The sequence below is a fragment of the Pristiophorus japonicus genome, chromosome 6 (assembly GCF_044704955.1).
Source record: "Pristiophorus japonicus isolate sPriJap1 chromosome 6, sPriJap1.hap1, whole genome shotgun sequence".
In the NCBI taxonomy this organism is placed as follows: domain Eukaryota; kingdom Metazoa; phylum Chordata; class Chondrichthyes; family Pristiophoridae; genus Pristiophorus; species Pristiophorus japonicus.
Window position 1 is genome coordinate 261,124,463 of NC_091982.1, and position 13,692 is coordinate 261,138,154.

The 13,692-nt window shown below is 42.3% G+C and overlaps 1 protein-coding gene across 7 annotated transcripts in view; it reads left to right on the plus strand.

The window, feature by feature from the left end:
- The window catches only part of LOC139266063 (disks large homolog 1), a 493,057-nt gene that overhangs the window by 287,864 nt on the left and 191,501 nt on the right, over positions 1-13,692 (plus strand). The window lies entirely within an intron of this gene.

Sequence of the window (13,692 nt, forward strand, 5' to 3'; positions counted from 1 at the left end):
CACTGGAACTGGAGCAAACTAAATGCCGAGAATTGCAATTTCTAAGATGCTCCATTCTAAACTAGTTGCTCCAAAAAAATAGGAGCAACTGGGGCCGAAACTTGAGCCCCAAGAGTCTGTTTATTTCCCAGTTGGCATGGGAAGGCAGCGCACTGTGAGGATGGCCGTGTTGGGTGTGGGAGTGTGGGGGTGGGGTGGCTGGATAAAGCAGGTCATGTGATGAAACCTCCAGGAATACGTCCAACCAGAGTTGTTCAGCTACAGAATGAAGCAATAAGCCCACCTCCTTAACTAGGGAAGACCTTAAAGGGAGAGAAAGAGAACTTACTATGTGTGCAATCATGTATTTAAAATTCAGCTGAACAACTACTGCAGGAAATCCTGTTATTCCAATTCAAACTCGGCCTATCCAGGAACAGACATACTGGTTTGAAATATTAAGAATGTTTGGTAGTTGCAAATTATTTCACAAGTGTGAAGTTACCCAAATCTCTCACATGGCAATTATGCAGTTTTCTTCCGTGAATTGAAATGAAGTAATCTATCTGTATGGATATGATTAATTTTACATACAGAAAGTTTATTCCTCAAGCTGCATGATATTGAATGCTAGCTCTGTAATGATGGCATTAATCGTTTTCTTCTTCATGAAGCTGTAAGATTTTTGATAGTTGGGTAGCCCCTCAATGAGTCACATTATATTTCACTTTTCTACTTTATTTTCAAATTCAGCAAGAACCTTGACACAAACTGTGAAACTACTACAAACAAGTATATTATCAATGGAACAACTGATGGCAGGACCAGACTGTGGTGTTGTCTAAATTCACGGTCATCTGTTTATCATTCTTTCCATTTTGAAAATAATTCACTTCTCTCGCCATTTTATGACAAAGATGCTGAGTGGCTAGAGGTCATCTCATGATTATGAAAGGATCATTTGGGACCTGAATATCACTGAGTACTAAAGTGTTCAGCTTTTTGTTCTAAATAGCAGATTACTAGGAAATAAACTGAGCCCATATTATAGGGATTGCTTTTTGAGTCTTGGCGTTATTCCACATCCGCATATCTGCTTCCACTTGCATGTTGCTGTTATCCGTCACAAAACTGTGGAAAATTCTGTAAGCTGCTGGCAGAGTCTGGACCACTTTGGCTTTTTATCCTCTCCTCCTCCTGGCTCATACTGCTTTGAATATTGTATTAGAGTGCGGCTACTGTTGCCTCTGATTACATCTATGTACCAAGCAAGATGAGCTGTGGCAGCTCCATGGTGATTAGTGGGGATTGTTGTCAGTTTCGGTTCATCTCTAAACTGCCCGTACCAGCTGACTCTCCATTATTCGAACTCCCCGATGTAGCTGCTGATGCTTTGTTTTAGAGCTGTGATATTGTGTATGTTCTGCAGAATTTTAACAAAATACTGTAGTTACTTTATTGTGACTATTCAATGAGATGTATCTAACTCTTGATGTAACTATATATTCATATTATCTTCATTGCACATGAGACTAACAATATCAAGATTCTATGCTTCATATTTGGCATATTACTGCACAGTGAATTGGAGAATTTTAATTGTGTATTTAGATTATTGATTGAATTGGGGGTGGGGGGGGTTATACAGTTTTAACTATAGAATTGGGGAATGTAAAACTGCAAAGGACTGCGGTCTATTTCAATGCTCTTATTTCTCTGCTCCATTCAATCTGTGAAGACTGAATTAAATAGTTTCCCATAACTCACAATAAATCCCAAGGCTTCCTTCGAAATGTGCTGTTTATAATTGGGGAATTTTCATTTTTAAAAGGGTGTAAAATACAATGCTTGGTTTAAAAGCCAACAATTCTATAACTGCAGCACCTTTAACAGCAAGATTTTTTTCTCGTGGATGGGGGTGGCAATGGTGATAAGTGTAAGTTTCTTGTGGGATGGTTGCATGTTAAAATGTGTCAGGAATATATATGCAAGGTGACCTTTGCCACCCACATAAAAAATCTGTGCTGCGCATTGATTATTCATGCCTGGAAAAAGAGGGCTGTCATGTGCAGTGCCCATTGGTGCTCATTAATTGGAGAGAGTTACTGGCTAGGATCAGATTCTGCTTCTCTGCTTTTCCTCGCAGTGTACTCCTCTGATAAATGCTCCAACGTTGCAATATTTTGATTTATTTTCTGCCTGACCTGGCAAGACGGGAAGAATTTTTTTTTTGTTCCACAAAATAGTTTATTTCTCTCTCCTCGAGCTGCAAAATGACGACTTACTGTTACAAACACGAATACTCTTGTGGTGTGCCAGAAGGTTGTGAACTGGGGAGATTAGTTCATTTTTCAAGTAACCCAAGGTTGCAAGTGAATCCGAGACAGCAATATCTGGAGCCTCAACAGCAGCACTTGACTACACACAAGTACTACACCTCTGCGACTCTCCCTGTGTCCTCGACTAAACACAGAGGCAAGTTTACAAACCTGCGTGACAGTGTTAAGAAAAGCCCTACTAAAAGTACTGCCAAATTGAAAGCGACTAGCGACTGGTGGTCAGACAGCTCATGGTCAACGCGTTCTTTTGATCAGGTCAGTGTCTGTGGAACTGTTTGCTGTACTTTGTGGTAATGTCAGTACAGTTTTAGTATGTACACACACAACAGTGCAGACCGTGGAATAACCATTGCTCCCTGATCAATGGAGTCGATCAATTCTAATTATAGGAGTGTGTTTTGGTTTTGAGTCCAGTGTTCAATACCTAGAAGCTGTGTTGAATTCTTGACTTATTCACTTGGAAGCACAGCTTTTTATTGTGTAGTTTGCAGCAAAGCTAATATTTTAAAACTTTATTATTTGGGGAAGTTTATCTTTTTTTGCAGCCTTGCTACTTATTTTGTCTGACTGGCCTGATGCCTGAAACTAAGAGGGCAGGTGCATGGCCTCCCCCTTCATTCTGCTGCCAGTGCCCTTTATCCAGCTGTCAGGAAGTACCAAAGACTGCCCATGCTTGACTCTTGCTTCTGATTTTTCCCTCCTTCCTGTTTCCCTCCCCCTGCCCTGCAACCTCAACTAAGTGTATTCCTCCTTTACTGGCTCAGATCAGGATTTCAGTAAAGAAGGACTTAAATCCATTAATAAATTTTGCACATTTTGAAGCTGATACTGGTAACACATGGTGAGGTGGTTCTCAAGATTTGCTGTGTGGGGTAACATCCTCAAATTATTGGCACTATCCCAGAGATCCCTGTAATTCTAATTGTCAAATGATATTACCTACCCAAAAGAAACTTTGTTTTATTAACATGCAACAACAAAACTAGTAAGTACATAAAACACAAATCTGATGGCTGGACGGAAATCTCACGGCATCGGGAGCCTGCTGGGACCCTCTTATTGACTCCCTAGGGTTCAACAATCCAGTTTCAAAACTTATGCTGTCGGTCACTCATGAGCTAAGTGAATTGTTAAAACACTTGATTTTGTAAGTAGGTCTTTGGTTTGGGATGCTTTTTATACAGCATTTTGTGATCTAAAACCCAAGGGGACCCAGCAGTATTTTGCCAAAGGGAGATGCTGCTTTTTGTACTGAGTCTAAATATTGTAAATGTTTCAGTCAGACAAACGCGATATGATTTTTTTTTAAAATTAGCTTAGTACTCTGTTTTCCCTGGTTATTGAAACAAAGTTCTGTGTCCCAAGAAAGGAATAACATTCTTTCCTATTTATTTTCCCTTCCCTCTTTTCTCCCCCCCCCCCCCGCCCCCCCAAAAAGGTGCACCATTTATATATTTTTTTAAAGTCTTGCCTGTTCTCTCTCCCTTGTGCCCAAGAGAGTGAACAGGCCACTGGTTCCTGAATTGGGCTATACGATAAAATGGGGGGGGGGGGGGAGATGCAATGATGTGTTTTGAAATAGTATTTTGTTTTTTAATCAGTGAAATTGGTACATTTTATTGAAAACAAGTTATTTGGCAGAGAAAAATGTTCCGAGACCAGCCGTGCCTGTATACTTTGCAGAGCTGAGGTAATTGGGCAACAGTGTTGTCCATCGCAACAAGACTTGAATGTTGACTAGGCTTGTAGGAAGACTGAACGTTTGTGTTTCTGGCTACTTATCAGAATTAACATCGGATGTTTAGATAGTAGGTTTGATTAGACCGTGAAAGTGGGACGTTTTAGGATTACCAAGCTGGGCAGAGACATTCCCTATTGTTGGAGCAGTGTTTGATCATGGGCTTTCCATTGGCCAGCTGCTGACATGATTTCAATCCCATTGTTTTGAGCGTTAAACTACGTTAGAATTGATATTGTAAAAAATCTTGAAACTTAATTTTACTTGTCTCATCTTTCCTGTTTCATCTCGTATTGGCCTGATGCTGACTGGTCTAATGTTAATCTTTGGTTGACTCCCTTTCTCCAGGATGGGGATATCTCTCCCCTTCCCAAGTGAAAGCGATATGTGCGCTTTCTGTCTGTCTCTCTTAGATGACGTGAGAAGAGAGGGAGAAGTTTTATTTCTGTTTAGTGGAGTGACATTTTTATATATTTTTCTCTTATTGTGTCTAGACATTGCAGGGTCCCCAATATTTGGCTTTACCTTCCTTGCTAGGAACAAAGTAACACAAAAGAGACTACATCGAGCTACAGTAATGTTTTAACATTTTGTTTTATTTACCCTCTGAAGCTGTTACTTTCATTTAAACGCCATTCATTTAAACAAAAAAATTGAGCTTTGAACTGTTGAATGTAAAGTAGTTTATGAACATTGTCTGGTCCATGTGATTGGATTAATTTTAGTGCCTTGTTTTTGATTGAAGATAGGGCATCATTTTGTAACATAGAAAAATATTTTTTTGAATTGGCTTTTCTACTATTGCACGAGCCCTGCTTTCCAGTGCTGTTGAACATGGGAAGTAGGGCTACAGAGATGGCCCAGGACATTCGAGGTATGTTGGATTTTATGATGTAAGAGAACTGATGCATTGTTTTATCATTAAAAAAAATTCCTACATTGCTGTCAATTATTGGCTTTAATTCTCATCTGCCAAAATTGCTCACTATTCCAGAATCATTCTGGAACGTAACAATAAACCCCGACTTCTATTCTTCACTGCTAACCGTCTTTTTAAACCCCTCTTCCCAGTCTCCACCCTCATGTAAGAACATAAGAAAAAGGAGCAGGAGTAGGCCATTTGGCCCCTCGAGCCTGCTCCGCCATTTAATAAAATCACGGCTGATCTGATCTTGGGCTCAACTCCACTTCTCTGCCCACTCCCCATAACTCTTGACTCCCTGATCACTCCAAAATCTGTCTATCTCCACCTTAAATATATTCAATGATCCAGCCTTCACAGCTCTCTGGGGCAGAGAATTCCACAGATTTACTACCCTCAGAAGAAATTTCTCCCAATCTCAGTTCAAAGTGGGTGGCCCCTTATTCTGAAACTATGCCCCCTACTTCTAGATTCCTCCATGAGTAGAAACATCCTCCCTGCATCTACCTTGTTGAGCTCCCTCAGTATCTTATATGTTTCAGTAAGATTCCTCTCATTCTTCTGACCTCCAATGAGTATAGGCCCAACCTGCTCAACCTTTCTTCATGAGTCAACCCCTTCATCTCAGGAATCAACCTCGTGATCCTTCTCTGACTGCCTCCAATGCAGGTATATCCTCCCTCAAATAAGGAGACCAAAACTGTACGCAGTACTCTGGTACAGTTGTAGCAGGATTTCCTTGCTTTTATACATCCCCTTTGTAAGAAAGGCCGACATTCCATCTGCCTTCCTGATTACTTGCTGTACCTGCATACTAACTTTTTGTGTTTCATGCACAAGGACCCCCCGGTCCCTCTGTACTGCAGCACTTTGCAATTTCTTTCTCTTTAAATAAACAACTTTTTATTTTTCCTGCTCAAGTGGATAACCTCCCATTTTCCCATGTTATACTCCATTTGCCAAATGTTTGCCCACTCACTTAGCCTGTCTATATCCCTTTGCAGATTATTTGTGTTCTCCTCACAACTTGCTCCTTTGTATCATCTCCAACAATAAGTGTGAGGAGCTCATGGATTTCTTTGTCTCTAAGATTGAGGCTGTCCATTCGGCCACCTCTGCCTCGTCCCTTCCTTCCCCGAGCTCACCGGGGCAAACTTCCTCTAAGGATCCCCCCTGCCCTAACCCTGACCTCATGTCTTTCTCCATTTTTTTTTCCATTTCTCCTCATGACCTTTGAGTTCACCACGTCCATGTGACCTACTTCCAGCTCCTTTGACCCCCTATTCCCACTAAACTGCTGACCACCCAACTTCCTTTTCTGGCTCCCATGTTAGTTGACATTGTTAACGGTTCTCTGTCCTCTCCCTCAAATCTGCCGTCATCACCCTTTTCCTCCAAAAACCAACCCTCAACCCCTTCGTCCTTGCAAATTACTGGCCCATCTCCAACCTCCCTTTTCTCTCGAGTCTTTGAACATATTGCCTCCTAAATCTGTGCCCATCTTTTCCACAATTCCATGTTTGAATCCCTCCAGTCCGGTTTCCGCGCCTGCCACAGTACTGAAGCGGCTCTCATCAAGGTCAGAAATAACATCCTTTGTGACTGTGACAAAGACAAACTATGCCTCCTCGTCCTTCTTGACTTTCTTCAGCCTTTGACACGGTCGACCACTCTCTCCTCTCCAGCGCCTTTCCACCGTCTTCCAGCTGGGTGGGGCTGCACTCGCCTGGTTCCATTCTTATCTATCTAATCGTAGCCAGAGAATCACCTGCTATGGCTTCTCTTCCCACTCCCATATCGTTACCTCTGGTGTTCCCCAAGGATCTATCCTTGGCCACCTCCTTTTTCTCATCGACATGTTACCCCTTGGTGACATCATTCAATACACAGGGTCTGTTCCCACTTGACATCCAGCTCTACCTCACTACTGCTTCTCTCAACCCCTCCCCGGTCTCTCAATTGTCAAACAGCTCGTCCGACATCCAGTTCTGGATGAGCAGAAATTTTCTATAATTGAATATTGGGAATACTGAAACCATTATTTTCAGTCCCCACCACAAACTCCATTCCCTAGCTACTGACTCCAACTTTTCTATTCAACTTCTGTCTAAGGATGAACCACACTGATAGCAACCTTGATGTTATATTTGACCTTGAAATTAGCTTTTGACCACATATCCACATATCCGCAGCATAAGGAACATAAAAACCGACTGCAAAAGTTTCTACAAGCATGTAAGAAGAAAAAGATTAGTGAAGACAAGTGTAGGTCCTTTACAGACAGAAATGGGAGAATTTATAATGGGGAGCAAGGAAATGGCAGAACAATTAAACAAATACTTTGGTTCTGTCTTCATGGAAGAGGACACAAATAGCGTCCCAGAAATGCTAGGGAACCAAGGGTCTAGTGAGCAAGAGGAATGAAAAGAAATGATTATTAGTAAGAAAATAGTGCTGGAGAAACTAATGGACTGTAGGTCGATAAATCCCCAGGGCCTGATCTGTGTCCCAGAGTACTAAAAGAGGTAGCCATGGAAATAACAAATGCATTGGTTGTCATCTTCCAAAATTCTATAGATTATGGAACAGTCCCTGCAGATTGGAGGGTGGCAAATGTAACCCCACTATTTAAAAAAGGAGGGAGAGAGAAAACCGGGAACGACAGACCGGTCAGCCTAACATCAGTAGTAGGGAAAATGCTAGAGTCTATTATAAAGGATTTGATAATGGCACACTTAGATCATATCAACGGGATGAGACAAAGTCAACATGGATTTATGAAAGGAAAATCATATTTGACAAACCTACTGGAGTTTTTTGAGGATGTAACTGATAGAATAGATAAGGGAGAACCAGTGGATGTAGTGTATTTGGATTTTCAGAAGGCCTTTGATAAAGACCCACATAAGAGGTTAGTGTGCAAAATTAAAGCATAAGATTGGGGGTAATGTATTGGCATGGATTGAAAATTGGTAACTGACAGAAAACAGAGTAGGAATAAACCGGTCTTTTTTGGGGTGGCAGGCAGTGACTAGTGGGGTACCACAGAGATCAATGCTTGGGCCCCAGCTATTCACAATATATATAAATGATTTGGATGAGGGGACTAAATGTAATATTTCCAAGTTTGCTGACGACACAAAGCTAGATGGGGTTGTGAGGAGGATGCAAAGACGCTGCAAGGTGATTTAGATAGGTAGAGTGGCCCCAAGTTTCGTGCCGCGGCAAAAACGGCGCACCTCCGAGCTGGGCGCCTGTTTTTCGCGCCGAAAACGGCGCCTAAAAAAAAATCCGATATGGAGCTCGATGTCTGCTCGGCGCGGCGCGCTCTTCGCAGCAGGGGCGGAGCCTAACACTCGCACCGATTTTCTAAGTAGCAGGGGGCGGGTACAATTTAAATTAGCCTTCGTGGCGCCGGCAACCCTGCGCGTGCACGTTGGAGCGTGCGCGCACGCGCAGTCTCACACAAACATTGGCACGCGGCCATTTTTAAAAATACTGCAGAAAAAGTGAAGATTTGTTTCTTGGACCCCTGCAAAGGCTTGTAATTTAATTTTTTTTGATATTTCTGTGTGTGAGGGAGTGCTTTTAGCAGCACTGCTGAAATCAGTGAGTTCAGCTTTTCACTGCTAAACTTGCAGAACCAGTGCTGCATTTGTTCATGCAAATTAAGGACTGTGTGTTTGGAGAAATAAGAGTGCCAATTCAACTTTGCAATAATACGTGGTGTTGACAATGCAGCACCCATTCTGCAAATTTAAATATAAAACTGTCGATGTGGCTGCCTCTCCCTGTCCAAATGGCCTCAGTCCCCCTCACAGCTCGAAGGCTGCTGCTGTATCTTCGGCTGCCGGCCAGCCACTGACGCCGCTGATATCCTATGGCCGAATGGCCTCACGTCCGTCCGCTGCTGATTCTTTGGCTGCCAGCCAGCCACTGACGCCGCCCCTAAAGCGTGGCCGAATGGCCTCAAGAACCTTAATGAGCTGCGTGTGTCCTGCGTTGATTCTTCGGCTGCCGGCCAGCCACTGACGCCGCTGATATCTCATGGCCGAATGGCCTCACATCGGTCCGCTGATTCTTCGGCTGCCGGCCAGCCACTGACGCCGCTGATATCTCATGGCCGAATGGCCTCGGATCGTCTGGTGCTGCTTCTTCGCGGCCAGCCACGAAGAGAATGAAGGCCTGCCTCAAGCACTGCAGCTCAGCTCGAAGCTTGCTGCCACTGCCGTCGAGACACTGACGCCACACCGCCGCCTGTCTCCAACATGAAAGGCCTGCCTGAAGCACTTTCACACAGGTAGGAACATGGTTAATTTAATCTTTTCTTTGCTTATAAATTTTTATTCAGGTTGGATTTATTTGTATAATATTTGTATAAGTATAACTAAGGATTGATTGTAGAATTTAATGACTTCCCTTCCCCCCCCCCCTCCCCCCCCACCTCGTTCCCTACGGCTAATTTGTAACCTACGCCTGATTTTCTAAAGTGTAGACAAGGTTTTTTCGAGCGTACAAAAATCTTCACTTACTCCATTCTAAGTTAGTTTGGAGTAAGTTTTCACTCACGAAACTTTGAAATCAGGCGTAAGTGGCCGGACACGCCCCCTTTTGAAAAAAAAATTCTGTTCCAAAGTGAAACTGTTCTACCTGGCGAGAACTGGAGCAAACTAAATGTGGAGAATTCCGATTTCTAAGATACTCCGTTCTACACCGGTTGCTCCTAAAAATCAGGAGCAAATCATGTGGAAACTTGGGGCTAGTGAGTGGGCAAACACATGGTAGATGAAGTATAACGTGGATAAATGTGAAGTTTTCCACTTTGGTAGGAAAAACATAATGACATTTATTATTTAAGTGGTGATGGCTTGGGAAGTGTCGATGTACAAAGGGACCTGTCACTGAAAGCAAACATGCAGGTGCAACAAGCAGTTAGGAAGGCAAATAGTATGTTGGCCTTCATTGCAAGAGGATTTGAGTACAGGAGCAAGGATGTCTTACTACAGTTATACAGGGCCTTGGTAAGACCGCACCTGGAGTATTGTGTGCAGTATTGGTCTCCTTCCCTAAGAGAGGATATACTTGCCATAGAGGGAATGCAGCAAAGGTTTACCAGACTGATTCCTGGGATGGCAGGATTGTCGTTTGAGGAGAGATTGGGTCGACTAGGCCTGTATTCACTAGAGTTCAGAAGAAATGAGAGGGGATCTCATTGAAACGTATAAAATTCTGACTGGGTTGGATAGACTGGATGCGAGGAGGATGTTCCCCCTGGCTGAGAAGTCTAGAACAAAGGGTCACAGTCTCAGGATATGGGGTAGGAGATTTCGGACTGAGATGAGGATGCATTGTTTCACTGAGGATGGTGAACCAGTGGAATTCTCTACCACAGAAGGCTGTGGAGGCCAAGTCACTGAATATATTTAAGAGGGAGATAGATAGATTTCGAGACACGAAAGATATCAAGGGGTATGGGGAAAAAAGCAGGAATATGGTGTTTTGAGAGACGATCAGCCATGATCGTATTGAATGGTGGTGCAGACTATTTTCTATGTTTCTATAATTAAGACTGCTTATTTTCACCTCTGCAACATCGTCCGTCTCCGCCCTTGCCTCAGCACATCTGTGCCTTTGTTACCTCTAGACTTGACTTCCAACGCACTCCTGGCTGGCCTCCCACATTCTACCCTACGTAAACTAGAGGTGATCCAAAACTCGGCTGCCGGTGTCCTAACTCGTACCAAGTCCCGCTCAGCCATCACCTCTGTGCTCATGGACCTACATTGGCTTCTGGTTAAGCAATGCCTCGATTTCAAAATTCTCATCCTTATTTTCAAATCCCTGCATGGCCTCGCCCCTCTCTATCTCTGAAATCTCCTCCAGCCCCACAAACCCCCCCCCCCCCCTGAGATATCTGCGCCCCCCCCCCTAATTCTTCCCTCCTGAGCATCCCTGATTATAATCGCTCAACCTTCTGTTGTCTAGGCCCCCAAGCTCTGGAACTCCCTGCCTAAACCTCTCTGCCTCTCTATCTATCTCTCTCTTTCCTCCTTCAAGACGCTCCTTAAAACCTATCTCTTTGATCAAGCTTTTGGTCACCTGTGCTAATTTCTACTTATGCTGCTCGGTGTTAAATGTTTTATCTCATAATACACTTGTGAAGCACCTTGGGACATTTCACTACGTTAAAGGTGTTATATAAATACAAATTGTTAATACTTTTAGGTCAGTGGAACCACATGAGAGGAAGACCTCCCACTCTGTTGCCCTTCTCTAAGCAGCTCTCGGTGACCAAGCATTACGTGCAACCTGGGAGGATATGTATTGTTGCATTCCCTTAGCCCCTGCCCGTCGCGCACCCCCCCTCCCCCCACCCCCCCAACATCATAATTGCAAAAAAAACTAACTCAATAGTGAACTGGAGTTATTTAAAACTTTATAAAGGGTAACATCTATTTTATTTGTAGATTTTGTAATGCTATCTTACTGATGGAATGAGTTATGTAAAACTTACATTAGTTGTATGTGTGGTGGCTGTTTGTCGGGAAGTGTAGAATAAAATGAATGAGTTGTGCAACATTCATTCGAGGAGTTAATTCACTGAAATGATTTGGTGCAAAATACGGCATTTCTGTTGTTTGAAAACTTGACTGTCCGAAACCATTCGTATTTTAATTGCTTCCTATCAAATGGATTGAGACAAATGTTAGTCCCAGCCAGGGAACTCCTATCTAGATTTTATGTTCACTCCATCCTTATACAATATTGCAGTACATATGTTTATAATACCTTCTGTTACATTTACTTGTTTCATTTAGATTTTAGTTTTATTTACAGTGCCTTTATAAAAAGGTCATTGTTCCTAATTAGTTCAACGTGCTGAGAGAAAGGTTCTTGGTTGATGCTTTTATCCTAAGACAACTATAGTTCCCTACAGGTATATTGGCCATCTGCTCATTTGTGCTTTGTATTGTTCTGCAGCTGCCTATTTGAATGCTGTAAAATAAGGCTGGAATTTAATCAACCTAATCAAATCAGATTAGTAAGACTGATAAAATTGTAGTGCAAGTGTAAGGCAGTTCCTTTCAGATAAGGGAATGTCATATTATGTCGAACTGGATATGTTATAAATGTACAAAGTATTTTGTCCTAAAAGGAACAATCTACTGTAACTTGATGGTTATGGAAGATCATACCTAAAATTTCTTGTCTCTAACAAGTTGTGGCTTTCTCCAGGTTTGAGTACATAATGTTTCATTAGTTTGGCTTTTAAGTGCGGATAGAAGATATCATTGCACTACTCAGAGAAACAGGGCGTTCTCTTGGTGTCCTAGCCAACATTCTTCTCTCAGCCAGTAGTCATTAATCTCATTGTTGTTTCTTGTATCTTGCCGTGTGCAAAATGGCTGTCGTGTTTACCTACAGGGCACAGGGGCAGCACAGGCCAGCCCACCCTGTGATATGTGTGCGCACTCGGTCCGTGCAGCAGAGCTGGTCTCCAGTCGTCTTGGGTAATCCTTGCCACTGGACCAAGACCTCGCTCTGTCAAGCCCGTGTGGTGGCTGGTGTGCAACGGCCACCACACATTAAAAAAATCCACGCACAGGTATCTTCCACCCTTGAGGATGTAGTTCGGGTCCTTCATTGAAGCACCTGTGAACTCATCCTTTTTTGGCGTGGAAACAAGTCATCCTTGTTTTGAGGGACCGCCTATGATGATTATTAGTTATTGCACTTTGAAGTAATTCATTGTATGTAAAGAACTTTGGGATGTTTCTGAAAAGTTTGATAAGGCACTATATAAATGCAACATTCTTTCTTGCTTGATTGAAGCCAAATATCCACTGATTCCATACGAGGAAAACATATTTGAAGTTCTTTGCATTGGATATTTCACGTGGGAGTTAATATTTTTTAATATTACTGTATTATATTTGTGCAATCCACTAGTAACAGACCCCTTACACTGAGATAATTGCAGCCAATGAATGTATTCAGATTCTTGAGTGCTGCTGTGTTCTAAAATGTTTCGGAAGCACTAGATGCTGAAAGTAATACTCATCAAACTAAATTACTGATTGAAATCAAAATATTGTAGTGATGTATGCTGGTCATAAAACTAATATCTGTATTAGATTAGCTGTTTTTAAAGAGGGTTAAGGTTTTTTGATGCATTTTTTAAATCAAATGCATAACTGATTCAACTCCATCTTTCCAGCCTTTCTTGTTTTCACTCCTCAATCCCCACAGTACTTGCATCACACACCAAAGTGTTAAGTTTGAAGACTGGAGAGACAATAAGAAACGCCATAAGGAAGATTCACAAATGGGGACATGTTTCCTGCAATCTAAAGCTAATTGAAAAATTACCACCGACTAAACAGTAGGACCAGATGGGAGAATTTCTGTTGCCTCGCTGTTGAAGTCATTGCTATATATTATAGAAGCAGTAGCCACATCTGGTGTAAGCACACCAGTACTGCATGAATGATGCATTTTTGTGGATGTTAATGTCGATCAAATATCTTGCCAGAGTTCATATATTTTCCACATCCAGTTTGAAGTTTACATTTTGGCCCTTTTCAAATACCAGGCAGCATAGGGAATGTTAAATTTTACAATGTTATTGTTATAGCCTATATTGACATTTCAAGCTTTTAAAACCTCAACTTAATCACTCACCTAACTTAAACTAATTATCTGATCTTTGAAAT